The following is a 6,000-nucleotide window of genomic DNA, read 5'->3' on the forward strand; positions in this document are numbered from 1 at the left end:
CCGAACTAAAAACCGTATAAGGTTTTATTTTTGACTTGGTTTTGAGCAATATATTTTGTCTCACTCGATCCGATAAATACGGTACTTACAAATGGTATCTACCATTTTGAGGTTTTACAAAAAAAAAAACGGTCGAAGATGAGTAGTTGGGAATCAGACCTATCAGTAAACGCGGCTTTTGTTCTTGACGCACGTCAGCCATTCACGTAAAGTTCGCACGGGGCATGTAGTCGATGTGATGTCAGAAGGAGCGGCGTCGACGAGTGATAGCGACTGGGAGCCGATATCACCATCGCTGTCAGAGGGAGAGAAAGGGGGTTCTGATGATGGCACTGAGGAGAGCAACAATCCGTTTCTTTGGTCACTGAATCGCGCGTGGAGGAGATTACTTTAGCAGATCGGTGCTAGCAGAAGTGCTTGAAGGCAAAGCGTCGGCATTGGAGAGGCTGTTGTCTTCGGTGGACTCGATGTCGGCGTCCGAGAAGAAGACGAGTATAATCACAGCGCTTGCGGTACTGATGGTCCCGAAAGAAGTCGAGGGACCGGCCTGCACTAGAAATTTCGCTACTCATGATGACTCTCTTCGCTGAGCCAACTTCAGATGAAAAAGCCGATGCCCGCGCCATCACGAAGTGATGGAAAAAGGCGAGTCAAGAAGAGCTGGATGAATAAAACGAAACGATACTTATTTGACTTTTATTTGATTCAACCACCGCGACGTTCCAGAGGCGGCTGTTAATCTTCAAAAACAAAATCATCTCTAACATCATAGGAGAGAGGCGGTGTCGCTCGTGACGCAGCACAGCACGAGCGACGCTAAAAAGCCTTTCCACCACATTAGAAGTTGGTGGAATTGCTTCTAACAGCGCATACGAAGGAGGAGCAGCTCGCACCTTGCGGCGCTTCAGCACTCGCTCCGTAAACCCCTCAGCTGTCCCTGCCTGCGGTTCCGGCACGACAGCACTGCCGACAAGCTTGAAGGGCTCCAGCGTCGCTCTCTCCTCCTCCGTTAGCAGCATCGCATCGCCGGCAAGCACTTTCACCACGGCCTTCTCAAAATTTTCAGAATGCACGATGTCTGCGTCGGGTGCTAGCATACAAGCATCCATAAAGAACTTCCCATAATTATTCAAACTAACTAAGGTACATAATTTAGCTCTCGGATAGAACTTACCCAGGTACTTATGTCGTGTAGGAACACGCGCTAATTTATATATGGCACACTTTCCCCACCAACAACACCCACCAAGTCACCGAAGACTCAATGGGCTTGTTAGGGTTAGAACCTGAAGGCCCAGGAACTTTCCCTTGCACCGGGTTGATGTTTTCCCTGTGTACCGAGCTTCCGCTAGTCGACCGACGGAAGACTCAGCGTCACTAGCCACGAGCAAAGGCTAGCACGCTCTCACACACAAAATATACCTCGCAGGCCCTCAGAAGAAGGGTCCCGGCCTGTTACGGCGTGATACGAGGGTGCCGGAGCTATGCTCCGGCGGGAAGAAATAAATGGAGTGCGCTCTCGCTCCTCCAGTTCCTGGCGACGACTCGTCGCTACCAATACACCGGCCACTAACTCTTGGCCCTGCCAGGGATGAACACACGCTACACTAGTAGATGTGCCCACCGACAGTCATAATCCTACCTACCAGGTTTACCTTGAGCTGCCGGTCGTTCACTGCAGGCACCGGTGTCGCCCTTGCGTGGTTGGGAGGAAAAGCTGTTCTGTTATTGTTGCCCGAAGGCTTACCTTGTCTTCACTTAAGTTTCCTATCGATCAATACAAATACCAAGTATAAACGCGTCCGTTTTGGACCGCCAGTTGTAACTCACGACTCTTCGGCGCTTTCTCTGCGACGTGGCGGCGTTACCGACGACTCAAACGGCCGCTGAAACGCCACCGAGACTGGGGACAGGCGTCGATGACTCATAAGTTCGGATCTTGCCAGTAGGTTCGCACCGTATTTAGCGAGCATCAACCACCCACGCTTGACTTGGGACCGTCGACGAGTCATCGTCACCGGCCTATTTAGGCCAATCAGCGATCGGGGAGTTTGGTCCAATGACTGGCGACGGGTTGTGACTTGCCGGTTAGCGCCGCCGCCTCGAGTCTTCTTCGCCCCTCGTCCCGCCTTTGGGTTTTGGCTTCGGCTTCATTTTCCGATACCACACTTAGCAAAGGATGGCCGTATCTCGATCAGAGCATCGCAGAGATCGCGTGCGTCCAGTAGTGTTAGCCCGTCATCTTGCAGACGCTTCGATACCGACTCCACGTCGCGCAAGCTCTCCAGCAGCCCCGCGAGTTTGCGGTGCGCGGTACGAGACGGGATGTAATCCGCCAGTTCCTCGTCGTCCGCCGAAAGGAACTCGCGCAGCCTGAAGAAGCGCTTGATGTAGTGGGCCTACTTTGGCTCACTACTTTAGCTTACACGTCGCGCTACGTGTATGAGGAAGCGTAGGAGTTTATTAATAATTTGAATTAATTATATTTGAGTCCACAAGTATAATAAAAATCAAATAAAACACCAAATAGCTAGTTTAAGGTAAAATGAGAACTGTATTGTTTGTGAATTGATCTTCCTCCTAAATCTGCTAAAACTGTTATCATCTATGAAAGGGGTTGACAGCGACTGGCTATCAGAGCCCCGCCAATATGCACGTCTCTAATTGGTAGAACGATGCTGTTTTCTACCAATAGGATCTTTGAGTAGGTGTGGACCGCTCATTGTGGTGGCCCACTTCAATGTATCCATTCATGTGCCTTACACCAATGTAAGAAAGTATCTAATACCTTTAACAGATATTTATCTGTTAAACCATAAATGACAACTGTCACGCACAAGTGACTGTTGTCACTTGTGACCGTTGTCACTTGTGACCCTTGTCATGCACAAGTGACTGTTGTCACTTGTGTGTGTGTAACCCCGTTACACTTGAGCATAGCAAACGTGGATGACCAGCGTGTGTCTTGGCGGAGAACTGGCACCAGGGTGGTTTTGGTCCTAAAATTCGAAAGGAGTGTACACATAAAATCGTATTTAGCCAAACCCAAAATAAAAAGTGTGAATACCCAAATTACCTTAATTTGGCGGCTTGCCTCAGCGTACGCAGTTTGCGCACGAGCTGCTGCACTTCTTCGAGAGCACTGTCGTGTGGCTCCAGATAGTTACGAACGGCCAAGTTAAGGCGGTGGCTTGCACACCCAACCAGCGGCACGCCAGGCAAATTTGCAAGTCGTTTGTTAAGTGCGCAGTTGTCTCCAACCAGGAGCTTGCAACCAGAAATCGACTTCCCAAAGAACGGCAGGAAGCGCATGATGGCGGTAAGATAGCCCTGGGCATTCATCTGGTCGTCGGGCTCGTCGGTCACCGGGGCCAGCGACAGGAGCGGGTACTGCGGCCCGGCCTCGGTCTTCTAGCAGGCGTAGACGGCTAGGTAGTGCTCCGTTCCATGTGACCATCCGTCGATCATAAGTCCAAAGCTATCAGGCATTTCCACCCCAATTGCCTTCACTACAGCCTTCACAACCGCTCCATGCTCTCAGTGAGTGTCGCGACAGAAATAGGATTCAGCTTTGTGTACCTAAATTCAAAATTAGAGTTAGATATGTAGTGGGTCTAACTTGACTCACTACTTTAGCTTACACGTTGCGCAACGTGTATGAGGAAGCGTAAGTACTTAGTAATTACTTAGGTTAATTATATTTGAGTACACAAATATAAGTTAACTTTAGACAAGACTCCAAGTAGCTAGTTTAAGGTAAAATGAGAACTGTATTGTTTGTAAATTGATCTTCCTCTAAAATCTGCTAAAAACTGTTTATCATCTATGAAAGGGTTGGCAGCGGCTGGCTGTCAGGGCCCCGCTAATATGCATGTCTCTGATTGGTAGAAAGATGCTGCTTTCTACCAATAGGATCTTTTGGGTATGTGTGGACCACTCACTGTGGTGGTCCACTTCAATGTATCCATCGGTGTGTCTTACACCAATGTGAGGAAGTATCCAAAACGTTTAACAGATAACCTATCTGTTAAATTTACAAGTGGCTTGCAGCCACTTGTACGTGTAACCCCGTTACACCATCCCCCCTTAGGTTAGACGCGCGGGGTCCCCGCACGTCAATCTTTGGAATTGACCATTCGTCAATTCTCCGCGTTTGAGAAGAAATCCGCGCTCATTCAACGATGAGCGCGCCTCAGAAGAAGTCCGCAAAGTCGATGGGGAGTCATCTCTCCATCGACGACTACTCGAACGCCAGAAGGCGAAGTATGGTGACGTCGTCGACTTCGACGACGACGATGAAGACATGGAGGGCGAGGAAGACTCGCCCTCAAAGCGTAAAGACTCAGTGTCGAGCGAATCGCTCGACCCTCACGCCAAGAACATTCGCCCGCGTGAAGGGGACGAATCGGACGCTTCGAGTTCGAAGCGTTCGCGTACTGAGAGTGATACCCCACTCGCTTCAGCTGGGGCTCTCAGTACTCCGCGCGCTGCTGCTGCAGCGCGTGATGTTAAAGCTCAAGGCTCTCGCGCGCTGCGCCTGCAGCGCGCGATCCATGGATGCCGACCGCGTCCGAGATCGCGGACCGGTTTGGGAACTCGGTACCTCCGAATGAGGTGCCGCTGTACGTATGCAGCGCCATCAAAGATGACGCTGTGGTTGCCGAGCTGCACTTTGATGCGGAAACGCATCAAAGGCGTGATACTACATCGGACTCTTTCATGAGCTCCGATGGTTTCAAAGCAAGAAGACTTCTTCTCGCAGCAAAGTGCCCGAATGGCAGGCACTTTGTCAAGCTGGAACGCCTTTGTTGAGAACTTCAACAAGAGGCCGAGTGCTTACCGTGATCGGATTAAGCAAGCGCGTGATCGCTTCGAGACGTACTCGAAGCGTGGAAAACTGGAGCAACTTCATGTTGCTGCTGAGGAGGCGAATGTGCCGTGCGCTGTGCCCGAGGGCTTTCAGTGCACGAAGTGCTTCCCAGGCGCGGTCCGCTTGAGCGACCGCGACCTGAACGGGTACACGTCGTTCCGTGTGCCCGAGAGTCTCAAAGAGCTCCGTGCTAAGTTCTTAGCACGTGAGGGTTCGGGCGCTGGCGATGATCGCAGCGCTCGCTCTACTTCCGCTGTGCCAGTGCGTACTGCTCCTCGTACGCCCTCACCATTTCCGGAACGTCCTCCAGCAAAACGTTCCGCGGCTCCCATGTATCTTGATGGGGAGGAAATCCTCTCCAACGAATACGAAAACGAGCCCCTTGAGGGTTCGTTTTCGGGATACTATGGTCAACAATCCGCTCAACAATCCAGCGGGTTGAGCCGCGGGCGTCACGGATCGGCGGTGGCGGGGTGGGAACACGCCCGGGTATGATCAGCCCCGGGCTGATCAGTATGCGCCTCTCCACGACCGGGTGACCGTCGTGGAGCGTCTGTAGGCGCTGAGTTCGCCGCCCTAAAACAGGAGCTGGCGAACCAGAAGGCCCAAGTCGCGGCGGTCTCGCAGACCGCCTCGAACATCCAGGTCGAGCTGGGGACCCAGATGAGGGTTGCTCCAGCGCGTCCGCGCGCTGGAGGAGAGGTTGCTCGTCGCCGAGGCCAAGTCCTCCGCTTCTGCCTCGGCTCCTGCCGAGGCTTCGGGTCAGCCGAGCTAGATGGCTCGTGCTGCCGGTATGGCTTCAGCCGTCCGACGTAAAAGGTCGGATGGAGGCGCATGCTAGACGGTATGTCTAGCGTGTATGCGTTGCCGTGCCGTGCCAACACAGTGAACGGCCCGATGAAGCGCGGAGCAAGCTTGCTTGCTCCGAAATCCGAAACTGCATGTCTAGGCAGGTTTTGTGTAGCTAACAAAACTAATGAACCAACTTTAAATTCATTTGTGTTGCCTCTGCCCGCATTGTCTGCGTTCAGCTTCTGTTGATCAACAGAAGCTGCTATTGTGTCTTGGACAAACCGAATCACGGCTTGTCTTTTGGTGATGAAACTGATTGCATCCGAGCTGAAGTCATT

Source organism: Phytophthora cinnamomi, assembly GCF_018691715.1.
Source record: "Phytophthora cinnamomi strain GKB4 chromosome Unknown Contig22, whole genome shotgun sequence".
NCBI lineage: Eukaryota > Oomycota > Peronosporomycetes > Peronosporales > Peronosporaceae > Phytophthora > Phytophthora cinnamomi.